This window comes from Protobothrops mucrosquamatus, unplaced genomic scaffold, assembly GCF_001527695.2.
Source record: "Protobothrops mucrosquamatus isolate PMUCROS unplaced genomic scaffold, P.Mucros_1.0 scaffold160, whole genome shotgun sequence".
Lineage (NCBI taxonomy): Eukaryota > Metazoa > Chordata > Lepidosauria > Squamata > Viperidae > Protobothrops > Protobothrops mucrosquamatus.
Window position 1 is genome coordinate 316,973 of NW_015386524.1, and position 19,751 is coordinate 336,723.

A 19,751-nucleotide genomic window follows, 5' to 3' on the forward strand; every position below is an offset into this window, starting at 1 on the left:
CTTCCTGACAGTTAGAACAATTAACCAGTGGAACAACCTGCCTCCAGAAGCGGTGAATGCGCCAACACTGGAAGTTTTTAAGAAGAAACTGGACAGCCATTTGTCCGAAATGGTATAGGGTTTCCTGCCTGAGCAGGAGGTTGGACTAGATGACCTCCGAGGTCCCTTCCAACTTTATCATTATTATTATTATTATTATAATAACAGGCAGCTCAAAGTGATGCAATGCACAATATGATGCCTACGGTAGTAAAATTCTTCATCATCTCAAGGATTATATTATACAGAGAGTATTGATCTTTTTAAAAACGAGTTTTAAATTCTGGCATGTCAATCTACTGAAGAACTACTATTCAAAACTGGGATTCCATGAAGTCATTCCAAAACATACTTTCTTCTAATACTGAATAGTAAATTGTATTTCTGAGCTATTCTACTTTCTCTGAAAAGCAAATAGAGCAGTGATGGAGAACCTATGGCACGCGTGCCAGAGGCGGGACTCGAAGCCCTCTCTGTGGGCATGCGCGCCATGCCCCGGAGATGGCAACCGTCCTCTTCAACCAGCTGCCCGCTAACTTGCAGAGGTACCACATGGCCGGATGCATCCCAGCACCCATGCGCTTGCTGGCTTTTGTGTGTGGGGGCCGATGGTGTTAGGCAGCTGCCGCCCCGGCCCCTGCCTCGCCTTGCCCTGCAACAGGGCACCCCTGCCCTGCCTCGCCTCACCGTGCAGAACCAGCTTCCTGCCCACTGCCCCACGCGCCAGAGACCCCTGGAACTCCCCCAACCCTGCCCAGCCCCCACAGGTGTCCTTCCCCAGGAGCAACATTGAGCTGGCCATGCCCACCCTGGCCATGCCCACCCATCTGCCATGACCACTGTAGCCACGCCCACCTGGCGGGCCACACCCACCCGGCAGCCACGCCCACCCAGCACCCGGCAATACATAAGTGGGTTTTGGGTTGAGGTTTGGGCACTCGGTCTCTAAAAGGTTTGCCATCACTGAAATAGAGCATGACTTATCTGCAATCCATTTTGAAAAATACCATTCCGGGCTACATCCAAATGTCATTGTTCTTACTACAGATGAATTTATTTCAAAAGTAGTGAATGTGATCTGCTACTACAATAGTCTATTCAATTTGATGCTATCTAAATATGCTGGAAGTTTTGGTAGTCTCCATCTAGAGCAGGGCTTTTCAACCTTTTCACCCATTGTACCACTTTTAGGATAAGGCAATATCCGAGTACCACCAGTCGCCCAGAAAGGTGTCAAAAACTTGACCAACAAAAAAAAGGAAAAAATGATAAAGTACAGTTAGTCCTCGACTTACAACAATTCGCTTAGTGACTGTTCGAAGTTACAACGGCACTGAAAAAGAAAATTATGCCCATTTTTCACACTTAATGCTGTTGCAGCATCCTCAGGGTCATGTGATTTACATTCGGATGCTTGGCATCTGATTCATACTTATGACGGTCACAGTGTCCCAGGGTCATGTGATCACCTTTTGCAACTTTTTGACAAGCAGTCAATGGCCAGGGGGGCGTGGCCAGCTCATCACTCAGGTTGTGGGGTGCCTGTGGGGGGTGCGGGTGGGGATGTGGGGGGGAATCTGTGAGTCTCTGGTGGAGGGGGTGGGCAGGCATGGGCACCTTCCTTTCCTCCCTCTCTCCCTCCCATTGTTCCTTCCTTCCTTCCTTTCTTTCCTCTCTTTGTCCCTTCCTCCTTCCCTCCCTCCCTTCCATTGTCCCTCCCTCCCTTCCTTTCTTCCTTCCCTTCCTTTGTCCCTTCCTCTCTCCCTCCCTTCCATTGTCACTCCCTCCCTTCCTTCTTTCCTTCCTTCCTTCCCTCCCTTTGTCCCTCCCTCCCTCTTTTTTCCTTCCTTCCTTCCTTCCCTTTGTCCATTCTTCCTTCCCTCCCTCCCTTCCATTGTCCCTCCCTCCCTTCTTTCTTTCTTTCCTTCCTTCACTATTTGTCCCTTCCTCCTTCCCTCCCTCTCTCCCTTCCATTGTCCCTTTCCTTCCTCCCTTCCCTCCCTCTTTATCCCTTCCTCCTTCCCTCCCTCCCATTGTCACTCCCTCCCTTCCCTCTTTCTCCCTTCCTCCTTCTCTCCCTCCCTTCCATTGTCCCTCCCTCCCTTCCTTCCTTTCTTCCTCTCTTTGTCCCTTCCTTCCCTCTCTCCTTCCCATTGTCCAGTGCTACGGGAGCGGGGAGGGCATAAAAGAGCCCAGAGGAGGCAGTTTGGCTGCCGCTGCCGCTGCCACTACCATCGCTGTTGCTGAGCCAGACGGCTGCTGCTGTTCCTGCCCACTGCACCTCCTTGGCTGCTTCCTCTGAAAACAAGCGGCGGACGCGCTCCGTGCAGCCGGGAGCCCAGCACAGCTGCTGTTCTTCGGCAGGGGAAGGAGAGCGTAGGCAGCGGAGGAGCACACGGGGGCGGGGAAAGAGTCGTGGCTGCCGGACTCCCTTTGGTGCGTTGTGCGTGGCTGCAGCCAGAAAAAAGCAGCTAGGGGGGAAGCAGCTCGATCATTGCTGCAGCCAGCTCCCAGGATTTAATAGCCCCTGAAACCCTACTTTAGGTATAGGGGATTTCACAGCCATGCAGGCCAAGAGTTTTCTCGGAAAGCCCCTAGAGCATAGGATCTGAAAGTCCAGTTATTTGTATACTAAACTTTTGTTTACTGGTCTTGATGTTTGCAAAGAATTAAGTCATGGCAAGTGTGATTTATGAACCATTAGTGCTAATTTATAATGTGAGCCTGTGAAAGCTAATGATGCCTGGATAGGTAGAAATGCTAGATCAACTGTTTTTTATGCTTGGAATTTCAGTATGGTTCTCTATCCAGTGGCTGAACAGGTGCTCGATCACTGAAGAGGCATTGAATCACCTTGGATAAGCATATAGCCTGCTCTTTCCACAAATTGGGATGCTTGGTGAGCCTAACAAAACAACTTGGGCAATGAGGCCACTTGGAACTCTTTTTGGCCAAAAATTAGGATTAACCAGGTAGTGGTGAATCCAGCAAGCACCATCCTTCACAACATTCCTGCGTCTTCCATTTGTGACACTTAGGATCACAGGTTTAATTTTAACTTATTCAAAAGAATTCAGTATAGATTTCAAACCTGGTGCTGTTTGTCAAGTTAACACAAAAAGGAGACAATACTGTGCTTTCCTATCAGAGAGAAATCAGAAGCAATTTCTGTGTGTTTAATTTTATAAATCCTATTTGGGAGAGGCAGATTATGCTCAGCATCTCTAATATGACATCCTCCTCTTTCACAAGTTGTTAGATGAGCATAAGCTTTGCAGTGCTGCCCAGAATATGGTGTGGAAAGACAGAACACAGAGATGCATTTTTATTATCTAACTTCTTTTTCTCCTACTTCATGGCTTTTCTTATCATTTTTTGGTGCTTTGGCAGCTGTACAAAACATGAATGAGCACCCACAAATGGCATAATTTAGGTCTGCACTCCATGTATGTAAACATGAACATGTTTAGTCAAATAACGAAGCCAAAAGACATAAGGACTACACTTTTATTAGACAATGTATTGCTTTTTCCATTGAAACTATGTGTGTAGTTCCTCAAATTTGATGTATTTCTGCCTTATTTATTTAATAAATGTATGTGCTCCCATCTCACCAAAAGTGTCATACAAAGCAGCTTACAAAACAATAAAAACATAGAAAACAGTTAAAATTAGCAAAAGCAATAGCACTTAGACTTATATACCACTTCATAGTGCTTTAAAACCCTCTCTGAGCGGTTTAGAGTTAGCATATTGTTCCCAAATAATCTGGGTCTTCATTTTATCAATCTCGGAAGGATGGAAGGCTGAGTTAACCTTGAGCCAGTAAGGATAGATCTCCTGGCAGTGAGCTGAATTACCCTGCAATACTGCATTCTAACCACTGTGCCACCATGGGTTTTTAAAATTAAGATTTTTTTTTAATTTAATTAATATTTAAAATTAATATAACATGTAAGAACTAAAACCAAGGGGGTGGATGGCATGGGAGTGAGGTTTCCTCTTACTGGGTCAACCTCCTCCAGCAAACAACACACACATACACCTCAGACAGCAGGCAAAACCAGGTTTTAAGGCCCTTCTGGAAGGCCAAAGGGTGGGGGCAGATCTCACTGGCAGTAGAATATTCCACGTGGTGGGAGCCACAATAGAAAAGGTTCTTCTCAACCCTGCCAACTAAAATTCCTTGACAGGGTCTGCAGCAAGCCTTTTCTGCTGGAGCAAGTGGGCAGGTTAAACCCATTATTTTTTCCTGGAATGAATCTGACAGGCAACGACTGAAGACTTTTTTTTCACACTGAGGACAAATAGAGGATTTCTGGAGCTTAATGCACTTGTCATTGGCTAAGTGTATTTCTTTAGTGTGAATCCTTTCATGGCTGGAAAAGACAGGATACCGGAAGCTTTGGTACATTTGCCTCTCATCAATTTTATTTTGGAGTAAACATGGGTATGCTGGACAAGGTCAGGCTACACCATCAGTTTCCCAATGTAACCATAACTGTACTGCATAATTTCTGGATGCATTTCTACCTTAATATTTTTCTGGAATGAACATGCCGATGTTCAGCAAAGGCTTAGAAGGCCACTGGAAGTTTTTTTCTACATTCACAACAGATGTGCAGCTTCTTGAGCTTGGTGCATTTGCTTCTAGTCATTATTTCCCAGAATGAGAGCATTTAGGTTGAACAAGGGAGAAACCCCTTAAAGTTCTTTTTACAGAGTACACCCAAACAGCTTTTGAAGCTTTATGTGTTTATTTCTATGTGACATTTCTCTAAAATAAGTGTGTTCATGTCAGGCAAAGTCAGAAGGCCTTTGGAAACCTTTTCCACATTGATAAAAAATATGTGATGTGTTGAGGCATTGCTTGCCTTTCAGTAATTATTCTCTAGAATGAGTGCGTTCATGTCGGGCAAGATCAGAAGGCCATGTGAAGCTTTTTCCACACTGATCACAGATATAGGATTTGTTGAGCTTGGTGCACTTGCCTCTCAATAATTTTTTTCCAGAATGAGTGCGTTCATGTCGGGCAAGACTAGAAGGCCATGTGAAGCTTTTTCCACACTGATCACAGATATAGGATTTGTTGAGCTTGGTGCACTTGCCTCTCACTAATTTACTTCTGGAATGAGTTTGTTCATGTTTGGCAAGTTGAGAATGACACTGGAAACTCTTTCCACATTGACTACATGTATAGCATTTGTTGAGTTTGGTGCACTTGCCTCTCAATAATTTTTTTCTAGAATGAGTTTGTTCATGTCGGGCAAGATCAGAAGGCCATGTGAAGCTTTTTCCACATTGATTGCAGATACAGGATTTGTTGAGCTTGGTGCACTTGCCTCTCACTAATTTACTTCTGGAATGAATTTGTTTATGTTTGGCAAGTTGAGAATGACACTGGAAACTCTTTCCACATTGACTACATTTGTAGTATTTATTAAGTTTGGTTCCCTTGCCCCTCAGTAATTTTTTTCTAGAATGAGTTTGTTCATGTCGGGCAAGGTCAGAAGGCCATGTGAAGCTTTTTCCACACTGATCACAGATACAGGATTTGTTGAGCTTCGTGCATTTGCCTCTCACTAATTTACTTCTGGAATGAGTTTGTTCATGTTGGGCAGATTGAGAAGGCCACTGGAAGTTGTTTCCACATTGACTACGTGTGTAGTATTTATTGAGTTTGGTGTCCTTGCTTCTCAGTATTTTTTTTCTAGAATGAGTACATTTATGTTGGGCAAGTTCAGACCACTCAAAATTTTTTCCACACTGTCCACAAATATAGGATTTTTTGAGCTTGGTGCACTTACCTCTCATTACTTTTATTCTAAAATGAGTCTGTTTATGTTGGGCGAGGTGGGAAAGCCAATAGAAATGTTTTCCACACTGATCGCAGATATAGGATTTGGTGGGTTTGGTGCCCTTTCCTCTCATTAATTTTTTTCTAGAATGGTCAGAAGGCCACTTGAAGCTTTTTCCACAGTGACCACATGCGTAGGGTTTGTTTTTCTGAGTCGACTGGTTTGTCTTCAGATGGGAAAGTTGGTCAAATTTCATGAGACCAGGTGGCAAATCATTTTGATCATCTACCTTTGATGGGCATTGTTTCTCACTAGCTTTCCCAGAGTGCACAACTTTATATTGAGCCAGGTCAGAGGACCATGGGAAGTCCTTCCCACATTCCGTACATATCCTTAGACTCTTGAAATGGAAACCTTGATTTATTGTTTGATTTGACTGAGGTTTAATTGTTTCAAAAGATCCTATAACTTTACTTTCCATTTGAAATTGACTTAAACAGCCTGCTTGCATTTTAAATTGGTCCTGTGTGTCTGCTTCCCCTCCCAAGGGAATATGTAGATGATGTTTGGCCAACAAACAATGACATTGGAAATTGTTCTTATCACAGTTAGAAGTGTACAGATTCTTGGCACAGTTCTTTTGATCTATGGGAATGTTTGATTTTTCACTTAATGTTTTCTCTGCTTGCAGAGGAATGAGCATTGCATTTTTGGGACTGTATGCTCCCAAATGGAACAGTTCATCTCTATCTGCTTTCAAATTATCAAGATGTTGTTGAGCACAAAGACAATGACAGCATCTTTCACATTGTTCATTGTGTTGTTTCCCCATATAAGGACTTGTGAGCTTTGAGTTTAAGCTGGATGTTTCACAAGAGTCTACAAACATGTTCTCCGTCACATGGGGAACAAATGAAAAGGTACTAGATTTATTTATTTTTGACTCACTCTGTCTAGTCAGTTCGTCCCTAGGCTGCATATGCCAGTTAAGTACAGAGGACCTGCAGAAATCCTTTCCACTCCGATGGCAGAGATACAGCATCTTGGCATGAGTGTTATGATCTCTTGACATTTGTTGGAATGTTTCCCAAGAGGTTGCACACATACTGTTTTCCTGCAAAAAAATGGAGATGGGTGCCAAATGACTTGGATTTCTACCTTCCAAATGAAGCTGGTCTTGTCTATCTGCTTCTCCTCCCAAATATAGTAGCTGATGCTGGATAAGCTCAGAAAGCCACTGGTATTCCTTTCCACACTGGTCACAGATATGTAGATTTTTAGTCTCACTCCTCTCATCTGTCACTTGTATTGCATTTGGACCAACTGCTTCATCAACATAGTCTATTATATTCTCTGCCTGAGGAGGAACAGGTACTAATGCGCTTCCATAGCATGCTTCTGGTATCAGACTGCTTGCTTCTGATTTGCAGTTTTGATCCTGCCAAGCCAAATTTTCATTTGGAGGCACATTTTTATAATATTGAAAAGGGTGAGGTAGCCCTTGGTTATTTTCTCCACATTGATCACCTATTAAACGATTTTTAGTTTGGCTGTTCTGGTCTGGCACTAATGAGTTGTATATTTCCAATTGATTCCAATTAAGTTGCTTGTTCTGCATGGGCACTCTACTGACACAGACCACATTTTTATATTGGGCAAATAGAGATGGCTGCTGAATGTCCATCTTAGGCCTATCACAAAAGTACAGATTCTTAGCTTGGCTGTTGTGGTTATTAATTTGTTTTGAGCTTTGGCTATTTGCTTCCTCATCCTTTACAGAGATGATCTTGTCCTGCTCGGGTACTGAAAGGTTGGTCACAATTTTGTCTGATTGCTCCCGATACTCCCAAATTGCTTCTGTCTTTGTTGAATCCTCCAATGCTACTTTCTCAGCAGTTGTCAGCTGATCAGTTGGCAAACCTTCATTATCTGTCAAAATTAAAAACACTAAAAATAATACCTGGAACCTTTGGGCGCACCTTGAGCATAAAACTGACCCCTACACTTTAAACATGTACTTTAATTGTAGGAGAAACAAACATCATTCCTTAAATTTAGGGAATTTGCTCTGGCAAGTAAGCTTGCCAAACTTGGTTTATGTGCAGCCATAAAAGCTTGACATGTTAAAATCATCATCATATGAGATTGTGGAGATTTAGTGATTTCATGATTTGGGGAAAATAGAGTTATTTTGGTAATGGAAATGTTGGAACCGCCGGCATCTAACAGAATGGTAAGAAAATTGGGCTATTATTAATCTCAAACCTTTTTGCTTTAGGCCTCCACCACCGTGTGCCAAAAAAAAAAAAGGTTCAATCAATCAATTTCAACTTCTCGCAGGAAAAAAAAGATCTCACAAAGTTGGAATTGATTGATTGAACTTTTTAGTCCCACCCAGTTGGCCGTTATCACCGCCCACCCAATGGGCCACGCCCACCCAATGGGCCACGCCCACTTGGCACCCGACGATACATAAGTGGGTTTTCGGTTGCAGTTTTGGGCACTCGGTCTCTAAAAGGTTTGCCATCACTGATATAGCTCCTTGATCAGAACCATTCCAATATGCTTCTCTGAATATTTCTTCAAAATTACGCTGTACATAAAGTACCAGGGACACAGGCTTCAGCCTGTTTTTTTTTTCCTTTTGACATTATAGCTTGCCTCAGTCTAAACCTGCAAGTTGAATTGTTAGGCAAACTCAGTTTTTAAACCAATTAGAACAGACTGAAAATAATAAAACCCTATTCTAAAAAAGAGCTTATGTACTTAGGCTTTTTAACATTTCAGGCCATGGATATATAATTAGGATTAAGAGGAAAAAATAGCCATACAGTGTAGTTGGTTGCATCGCACTCCTGTCGGAGGCACCAAGGCACTTCCGAGTGGAAAGAATTAGGCAGTGACATCACTGTTGCCTGGGGATGCCCATTTGGGGGCTTCTTTCATATCCCTGGCAGGAGCTGGAGTGAAGGATGGGAGCTCACCCCACAGTAGTACTCGGGTCTCAAACGTGAGCTTGCTGCTCATCAAGCCAGTGTTCTAAGCATGAGAGACACCATGCTCCCGGTGTAGTTGATAAGCACAGATCACTTCTCATCCACTGGGAGTTTTATCTTTGGTTGGATATACATTCATCATTGACTCACCAACAAATTCAGGACTGTGAGGCTCCAAGATGCATAATTGACCTTGTTCTGTTAAAGAGTTGGCATTAAAGTGGGATTCTGAGCATTCTGCAAAGGAAAAACAGGTAGATGTTATTACAGTCTGCCTAATAAAAGAGCTGCCAAATGGTAGAGTTCCCAGCAACCAAATCAGGATTATTTCACAACCATAGGTGCTGCATTATTATTCCTCGAAGTCCTAAATCATGTTTAGTTCCTTGGCTTGTGGGCCATGTTGACTGAATTCATGAACTGCATTAAGCCATTATGTGGTTGTGCAGTTTTGTCTCAACATGGTATCTGAACTCAGCCATTGTTATTTTTAAATCAGAAGGGTACAATTTGATGCCACAAGGATGTATATGGTTGTCAAAGATCTTGGGTGTCAATCACGGAGATTTCATTGTAATTTTTAACCATGACAAAGATAATAAATAATGAAATAGATTCTCCAGATTATTGGAGAATAGTTACAACTACTATACTTGATTTTACTTAAATTTAAATGTAAATCACTTGAAATCAGATTTAACTTTTGTTTTGGGTCTACTTCTTCAAGTCCTCCTTAGAGAAACATACCACAACCCTCCACATAAAAAACACATGTAACCTGGGATGTGAGCTGACTTCAGGCAAACTTGGCAATTTCAAATCTGTATGATAATTTGCTTTTTGGATGATTTTTCTAAAAACTTGAGAAGCTAAAATAATATGGCAATTACCTATTATTTTACTGCCTGCTGCCCAACTTTAATAAAAGTATTTTTTATCTTGACATGAAAAGTTTCAATTTCTTTAAATGCAATGTTGAAGCTTCAAAAGACTAGATGCATTTTTTCCACAATCAAATGTGGAAAATGTAGGTTCCTTATTTGTGCAATGGATACTGAACAGGTATTGAAACCAATATGTGAATTAAAAGCATGCTAATTTCCACAGGAAACCTTTCTGATTTCAAATGTTCTGGAAAACATCTTCTCAGTGTGGAAAAAAAATGTTTTGAACCCAGGGTTTTCTATCTTTGCACAAATAATGAACCTACGGTACATATTTATTTACAACACAGCTGGGTGGATGTGCAAAATTACAATCTTCAACTTACAACCATTTGTCTGGTGTCCATTCAAAGTTACAATGGCACTGAAAAAAGTGACTTATGACTGGTCCTCATACTTACAACTGTTACAGCATCCCCAGGATCACACGATCAAAATTCCTGCACTTGGCAACTGGCATGAATTTATAATGGTTGTAGAGTCCCGGGGTCATGTGGTTGTCATCTGCAACCTTCCCAGATGGCTTCTAGCAAGTAAAGTCAATAGAGGAACCTAGATTTCCTTAACTATGTAATTCACTTAACAACTGCAATGATTCACTTAACAACCCTGGCAAAAAGGTTGTAGAATTGAGCATGATTCAACAGCCACTTGCTTCAGTTTTTCTATTTTTTAACATATTTATTTTCTTTTATCAACAAAAATAAAATACAAAACAAAAATAGAAAAATGAACATCCAACACTAACGGGAAAAAAAATTCTTATGTACAAAAAGGAAAGAAAGAAAAAAAAACCAAATGTTAAATAAATCTAATATTAAACATAAAAAATCCACCCCAGATGGATTCTGAAAAGTAAATTTTAAAAAAAAGCTGATAGGTTCTTCTCCCCTTACATTAACAGGTCTACAAAATAGTTATAAAATTTTTCATCCTTGTTTAATAAAAAGATTATATTAAATAAATATTCTAATGAGAAATTCTCTGTCTAATAATCAAATCTACCCAACATCCAATTACAATACAACCACTTGTTTAACAACAAAAATTTTGATTGCACTTGTGGTCATAAGTTGATATGAGTACCACTGAAATACAGGATGTCCTTTTTCAGGTAAAGAAGATCACTAAAAGGGGGGAAAAGGGAAGGACAACATTCTCTCCAATGACATTGCTTGATAATCATCATCATAATAATGCTTTTTTTCCTTTGACCAATAACACCTAGCAAATGAAAAATGAAATTGGTGGAAAGAACAACTGTATTCAAAGTAGACACTGTTTATATACAAATAGTAACAATCGTTGCAATTCTCCAAAATTTTAGATCCCTACAAAAGTTCATGTTATATAGTAACTGTATTATTCATATATTTAATATATGATTATGACATTACTCATATACATGAAAATGACAGACATTTGTCTAGATGCCACTTGTCTTTCAAGACCCATTCAAAATTTCAGCAAAGCTGCATGAAGACTAGCAGAATATAGCCCGGAGTCGGGGCAACCACGGAGGATATCCAAAAAAATCAATTGTACTGCAACCTTGCAGGCAAAACTCTGCCTTTTTTGTTTACTACATGTAAAAAAAAAAAAAGATGAGGTTTCAGTCACATAATTGTGACTGTTATCTTGACTTTTTGGCATGTCCCAAGGATAAGCCCAAGCTCCTAACAAGGCTGCCTACTTATGTACAGAGATGAAATGACATCCCTAAGCCAGTTTTATAGATCCTTTCAGAAGAATGTTTAATCCCAGTAACCAGCTTAACTTTTTTGATGGCAGGACCCAAATTAGCCCTAGATACTCTCTTAGTATAGTTAAGGATTGGATTCAAAACATGTTATTTTCGCAGGCTTTTTCATGCAATACACTTTGATTGTATTTAATATTAGTTAATTTGCATGTTTCTATTATACTTTATAATCCATTCAGTCATTTCCTAAATAAATATGAATGCTCTAGTATTAGGTCGGGCACTGTAATATATTCTGAGATAACAGAATGCAATATATCTGTGTGTGTATATAGCATTTTAATATAAATATATATCAAAGTTTCTGAACCAATCTGAGTCTTAAAAGAATGCAGCATTTATGTTAATGTTATATCCTGTTCTTTTGTTCAGGAACTCAAGGTAGCGTACAAAGTGTTCCCTCCTCCCACTTTTTCTCATCACAACCCTATGAGGTAGGCTGGGCCAAGGGCAGACAAGAGTTTGGCTTCTTCTCAGTGGTAGTCCAACCCTTTTACATGGTTCCTTTAACTCAGAATCCTAATCAAGTTACCTTTTAAGAGTGTTTGGTAGATTAATCTTTCTCACCTGTTGCTGCCGAGTTCTCTCTATCCAAGGAAGGATTAATGTCAGCCATAGTTTCTTCACCAAATGCTGATTCAAGAGAAGCCATTTCCTTCCCAAAGCCAAGTACAGGCCAACCAGTCTTAGGTGCACAGTGGATGCTCACTCCATAAGTTAAGGAAGTTCAGATGCCTGCTTGAGAGATTTCAGGAATTTACAGGAGGATATTTATCTAGAGGCACATTAATAGAATTGAACAAAATCCTATTATCTGACCATAATTAAATCTTCCATATAATGTCAACAAAGCCAGATTGCCTTTCAGAACTTGATTGTTATCATTTGCTTGGAAGGATAGAATTGAAGATCCTTGCTAGTGATTCTACAGCATGGGTATCAACTCGATCGCGTTACGTGAAGTATCGTGACTTTTTTGCCTTTTCGGAGCTGGGGTGGGCATGATCTGCGTGTGATGCATCCAGCCCATGGGCCACCAGTTTGACACCCCTGTTCTACAGCAATCAGACATCTATAGCAGTGTAGAAAAACTCCACTAATCTTCTCTAAATACAGTGTTTATAACAAGAAAGAGAGACAGTTCTTGGTAGCAAAGGTCACCAAGATGTCATCTTGCTTGATCAAGGAATTAGGGGGTCCCCATTCCCTATAATGGTATTAAATATCTGCTTCTATTTTATTTACCTATAACAGATACATCTCTTCCACAGCTATGCTGTTAGAACACATGGTTTGCTTAGCCACAGTTTACAGAATTGTTCACAGTTGTTTTAAGTGTAGGCAACTTGCTAAATCACAAATGAGCAAAGCAGGCCATGGATTAGCATATTGGACAAGCCTTCTATATTGATTGCAGTTAAAATTGTTGGCTGATCCTGATCTTCCTCCATAAATTCTAAATGGAAAAACTATGTAATGAGTCACCTTTGTTTACTGACACTTTATACAGCAGCAAATTCTTATATCTGGCTATTTGGAAATAAACTTTAAATAAGTTTAAAAAGAGAGCCAGTTTGGTGTAATGCTTAGGGCATTGGGGAAGAAATGGAGAGACAATATAAGTTTGAGTCCAATCTTCAGCAGAAAGTCAACTGGCTGACTTTGAGCCAGTCATTTTCTATCAACTGTAGGAAGGAAGCAATGGCAAACCACTTCTGAAAATTTTTGCCAAGAAAAACTGCAGGGACTCATCCAGACAGTCTCTGAGAATCAAACAAGATTAAATAGGAGAAAAACTTATAGAGCTTGATATGAGGTATTATGGGGATATAGAGTTTGAAGCCTTCCAAATGTTGCTAAACTACAATTCCCAGGATCTCTCTCTGCTGGGCATGATACCTGGGACAATTTATATCCCGCCTTTCATTCAAGAGCTCAGGGATGTCCCCCCTCCATTTTTCCTTACAATAATCCTGCGTAGTAAGTTGGGATGAGAGAGATGACCCAGATTCACCCTGTGAATTTCCTTAGTTGAGGATGTATTTGAATCTGGATCTTGCAGTGCCACTCACCACCATCTTAGCCACTACACAGGCTTTGCTGTGAGTTGCAGCTGGGTTATAGATTACAGACTGCATTCTAAAGTTTTCACTTTGTTAGAGAAATCATATCAGTATTTTAATTTTCCCATTAGAATGAAAATGAACTTGAAAACAAAGTAGCCAAGGAAAAACAAAGTCCAGTTGTCTCTTGATAAAGCACTTTTGGGATAAATTGGAGTATGAATGCTGTTGTTGGAGAAAACTCCTCAGAATACTATGGACAGCCAAGAAAACCAACAAATGGATCGAACAAATCAATCCAAAGTTCTTACTTGAGGCATGACTAACCAGTGTCAGATCATCATACTTTCGATATATGATGTTTAGAGTTAGCTTTCTGGAGAAGGCTCTAATAGTGGGAAAAGTGGAAGGAGAGAAAGAGGATGATCAACAGCAAAGTAGATGGACTAAGTTACAGCACCAATGGGTGCCCCATTGGAAGACCTGAAGAACCAGGTCATGGATAGATCATAAAGTAAATCCATATATGTCACTAAGAGTCAACATTGACTTGATACAATTCCTTTTCTATAGAGTGAATCAAAGTGGGTGAACTTTGCAAAACAGAACAGAATAATAATATATCTTTTAATGTTCGTTTTGCTGCCTTGCTGATACCATAATACAAAACATTCTAAAATATGAAAAGTTTGAATTTAAATATTCAAAATAAATATTAAATGTTTAAATGCTTAAATATTTAATATTATCTACAAATCCTTTTCCACAAATAGGGAATTCTGGGAGTTGAAGTCCAGAAGTCATAAAAGGGGCAAGTTTTGAAGATCCCCAAACTATGATAGAAATCAATGACAAGATTACTCCAGATACACACCAGAACCCATGACAAGCTTAACCTAAAACACACAAAAAACCCTATCAGCAAGCTATCTCCTCCCCTTGGTGATTGGATTAAAACTTTCTGACAGGAAAAAGAGCAGGCTAGGAAATTAAGAAAAATAAACTTCTTAGAAATTTCATCAAGACTTCAATAGGAAGAAAGAGTATAAACTGTACCATGTACTTAGGTGGCGTTTGCTAGCTAGCTCAGAATCCAATGCTGAATCACTATTCTGTTTGGTTTTTGAATTAAAATCCACTTTCTGGCAGCTTGCTTAGCTTGGTGTCTATTTTTTGCGCGCTGAAAGCTTGTCCCCAGCTGGAGAAACGAACCGGAGAGAATTTCTTCCCACAATTTTTAACTACTTGCCATTACTATCATATCAATTTCTAAAAAGTAACGGATGTTCGTTTATAGTTTACACGGGTTACTATTGTTTTCGAAATCTTGTACTGCTGTTTTGCATTTTAACTTTTGCTTTCTTAAGAATGTTTCTCAGCAACCTTGGTGCGACTCGAAAGTTGCTATAAAAATATTTAAGAACAACAACAGTGAAAAAAATCCACCTTTATACCATGCAAGTTCGAGAAGATGCCCGCCAACTATTTCGAAGTGATTTGTTTCACTTTTGGTCTCCGGTTCATTCTAAAACCCGGGAATGTTGGCAGTGATTGGATCCGAAGCAGAAAAGATGCTTCGGTGGTAACAAGAGCCCCCCCCCCACCGCCTCTTTATTGGGCCCCTGCCTCTTCCTGGGCTTGCCTAGAACCGGAGCCAGCCCAGGACTGGCAACGGCGAGGCTCTTGGAGGAGACTTCGAGTAAGCCCACACTCCAATCTAAGATCCAGATCTTGCGCGCCGGATCCGAGTACTAGTTGCTTTACCTTATCCTGCAGAAATTCTGTACTTCTCTTCCCACCACAAAATCCAAATTCAAGCTAAGATCAGGATCCAGCCAAGAAACATTTCACTAGCTTACCTAATTCTCCCGGGATCTTGGCTCCCGAGTTCTTCTCGGGCCACGTGAAATGCCCTAATTTCACCTAGAAACCAGAGCACGCGGTAAGACCACCCCTTCCGTCTTACTCCACTTTTTGCTAACCGATTGTTTTCGGATAATTATATGTGATTGGATGCTTCCAGGGAAGGTGCCCCAGTTCTTTTCGGTTATTTCCTTTGCACCAAGTGTAACAATGGTTGGTCAATTGGATATTCACCGTCCAGCCAGCTTCTTTCTGGCTAAGAAAAATGCTTGTATAGAGGCTTTTCTGAGGCTTTTCTCAATAACTGGCTGTTAATTATTGCTATGGAAATTTAACTCATCAGGGATACGAAGGACTTAGATAATACACGTTTTGTTACCTATAAAAATGATACTTCCTCTCTCCCCCCCCCCCCAGGTACTGGATAAATGAACTCCCAGAACTTTCTGGGATTTATTGGCATTTGTAGAAATTTCTATCCCACTGTGGGAAGAATCCAGAGAAATATTTTGGGGGATATTAAAAAGGCAGAATATATTTCTCCAAAGGAATAATGAAGATCTTTAAAAAGGCAGAAACTTCTCCCTCCCCCAAGCCAGAAAACTCAGTCGAAGCAAGCTTTTAGAAATGCAGATGTAACAATCCATTCAGGAATGTTGGACCCAGGAAGCTAGAAAATTAGGAAGACTAAGTCACCTAAAATCTACATACCCCACCCAAACTCTAAAAGACATGACCTTTGAGGACATAATAGGATTAACCCACCAATACCAAAAGGGCACACTCAGACTCAGGTCAAAGTACATGACACAGGAAATACAAAGCCTCAAACAGGAACAGGAAACAACCTCAAGAGCCCCAGAAGGCATTAAAAACCCACCACTCCCAGTAACGTGGTCAGCTTTCCTGAAGCCATGCTTCTGTCTGACTCTGCCCTTCAATAAATTATAACCTGTCTGACTCTGCCCTTCAATAAATTATAACCTGCTTTCTAAAGCAGTCTCCATTTTGTTTATTCCCAGCTTGGTGGGATGAAGATTTTTCTTTCAACACCACCTTCTTACTTATTAATGTTAACATTACTGGTGCATGTATAATTATTCTGTTTTATCTGTACCCCATTCTTTCATTTTTGTCTTCAAAGTAAAAAAAGCACTGATTGGCAGGGTAGCATGGGCTATGCTGTTTTGGAAAATACCATATCAAATCAGGTGGAATTTGACTCCTGTTACCTATTTCTATCCCAGATGGCAAACAGTTACTGTATGAATAATTGGCATTGTCCTTTCAATGCCTCCTGATGAAATAAGCAGAGAACAGTATTTGCTTGTTTAAAATAGTTGGAACATAGTGTAGAAAGTCAGCACACACATACATACATACACACACACACACACGAAGGAAATATTTTGGGGGATATTAAAAAGATAATATTATATTTCCCAAGGAATAGTGGGAGAAAATTTTAAAAGGCAGAAACTTATCCCTCTCCCCCAAGCAGAAACTCAGCAGGCCAGCTCTATAGAAATGCAGATTTAATAATCCTATTCAGAAAGACTGGGCCACTTATTCATAAGCAAAATGCCTTCAGCCATAGTCCCAGAGAAGCTATGGGATTAGAAAAACAAAGACTCCAGGGAACATGATCTTTAGGAGGATTAACCCACCACTAGAATACCAAAAGGGCACATTGAACCCCCAGTCAAAGTTCATTGCACAGGAACAAGAAGAGCCTCAAATACAGCGCCACAGTAACAACTCCAAACACAAAAGACCAAGAAGGTATAAAAACCCACCACTCCCAGTTCCATTTTGTCAGCCACCTCAGAAACATTCTGCTGTCACTGAAGTTTCTGGCAACTAAATAAACAAGAACCTTCTTTCTAAATTAGTCTTTATTTTGTTTATTCCCAGCTTGGACTGGACCCTGATGAAGATTTTTCTTTCAACAATAGTTAACATTAATTGACTGAATTAGCAGAGTTCCTTGAATTAGAAATTACTATCAGCTGAGGGAAGGGGCACAGGAAAGATTTAATATTTTTTTTCTTTCATTTTATCTGATTGATTAGTCCCCCACCTAACTTCTGCCTTACCCATACTTCCCTATTGTTTGAATGTAGAAACTTGAAGTTTAAATATGATTATTTTATAAGGACTGGCCTAACAACAATAATATTTACTCAAATTCATGGAATGCACTGTTGTTTAAAATATATGAAGAAAAGCTCTTAGCAAAGCATAAATTGAAAAAAGATATAATGGGAAAAGAAGACAGTATTTCTACAGTATTGCTTTTGTGTTCACAACTTTAGATCACAGCAGCTTTAAGACTTTGTTCCACATTGTTGAGAGAACAAAATCTAAGTGGGTGGAGGTGTAGTACCTATTAGCTCCTTAGAAAATTGGTGGGATATATGTATGCAATTACATAAAAACAGTATAGGTAGTCCTCGACTTATAGCAGTTTGTTTAGTGACTGTTCAAATTTACAACGGCACTGAAAGTGATTTAAGACTGTTTTTCACACAACCATTGCAGCACCTCCATGGTCATGCAACCAAAATTCAGATGCTTGGCAACTGGTTCATATTTATGTTATAAGGTGAAACCTTAACAATTATAACTTCAAATTTGGCATCTGGAAAGGGAATTACAGTGCTAATCACTTTTTAAGATACAGCTTAATTGCAGTTTGAGCATAGCTCTTCTAGAGATGTTGGCTCCAATGTAAATCCCATCAAGTTTCACTCCAAATAAAGGATTGCAGACTCACTAAATTCTCCAGTTGTACTAAGATTTCATGTGATTGGGATAGCTTAAGTCATACATGTCATTTGTGTATAATTGTTGTGGTTTGGAAAATGTACCTTAAAGTTCTAGATCAGAGCTGCAAAAAAATCCTGCAGAATCTTCTACAGTGGTACTCAACTCTGAAACTCATCAAATTTGGTACTCAGCACATTTTCATAATAACATTTTGTCCCAGTAGTTGTTTGTTGGTACTCAACGTACAATCTAGAACTTGTTGGTGATGGTTGCCTTGTGACGTGCTATCCTTTCGGCTATCCAGTCAAAACCAAGGGTGACACATTAGTCACATGGTAGCTCTTGCCCTATGTACATCCTCTTGCTGTCTTGTGCGGCCATTTTGTTTATTTTTGTGCTTTTTTTTCCTCATCAGTACAGGTAAAGTGAAGTTTTTATTTTGTTAGTACTCTGAAGTATTTATTAATTTGTACATTTATTTCTCATATAAAGTGATGATATACAATCCTATCTATTTACATATTGCCTTAAAAATGTGCATTGTCTTTTGTTTGGGAATGCATTAAATGTATTTACATTATTCTTTATGGAAAAAGATTGTTTGGTACTCATTGTTTTTGGAACTCATCGTGCCTCCCAGAACCAATTACCAATGAACACCAAGTTAGCACTGGATATCCCTTTGCTGCATCTAGTGGTTGCCTGGATTTTTGCTAGCCACATGTGGCAACTCTGTTTGTGACTTAGCTCAATGTGACCATTGAAACAACTTGTGATTTTGTCAGTAAAATATGGTTTAATGTATTAAGTGAGCCAAATAATGAATTTCTATGGCCAGTTTTTCAATCTGTTTTTAGTTAAGACTTTAATAATATAATTAAAAACATTGCCTCTAAGCCCACACAGAGTGCAGCATATTGTAATTTAAAAAAAAATGTGTTGTGTTTACAGAACCAGAATTGGGAAAGGATTTTTGCTTTAAGGACCTAGGTTTATTTATGTTTGATTTCTTAACAAAAAGACTATTAGGAGAATTTAGTAATTCAGCATTAAAAAATAATATCCCTTTGAGTCAAGCTTCAGCTGGCCTCGTGCAGCTTTCTTGGTAATGGAATGGGACCAAGCAATTTGTCATTCCCTTTCCAGTGTAATTTACAGCCCTTCTATAAATACTAAATGCTGGTTTCCTCATTTGTCCCAGTCACTCACCTCCATCATGGATACCTCTGCAAATTTTGTGCTTGTTTGTGTGGTTTACAGGAAAAAGGTTTAAAAGGGGGAGGATAAAAAAAAAGAAAGAAAACCTTATTTTTTTCCCCAACCCAAAAGAATGTGGGGAAAAAATTAAAAGTAAATGGGGTTGGGACACTTTCCATCCATCTCTCCTCTGAAAACTGAACAGAATTGGGTCATATTTGGTCTGAAGAAAAAAGGACCAAATGCTGTGAACTCTCAAGCTTCCTCCTTCCGTTTTATATTCAAGATGGACAGTGTTTAATATTTATATATGTATATGT

At 39.8% G+C, this 19,751-nt stretch overlaps 1 protein-coding gene across 1 annotated transcript in view; it reads right to left on the reverse strand.

Annotated features, from left to right (window-relative positions):
• Positions 1-2,288, reverse strand: part of LOC107285308 (tubulin polymerization-promoting protein family member 2-like) — a 15,532-nt gene extending 13,244 nt beyond the window's left edge. Inside the window, exon 1 of the mRNA XM_015813484.1 lies at positions 2,272-2,288. The gene's annotated coding sequence lies outside the window, so the exon portion shown is untranslated. The remainder of the gene's footprint in view (positions 1-2,271) is intronic.
• Between the last annotated feature and the right edge of the window lie 17,463 nt (positions 2,289-19,751).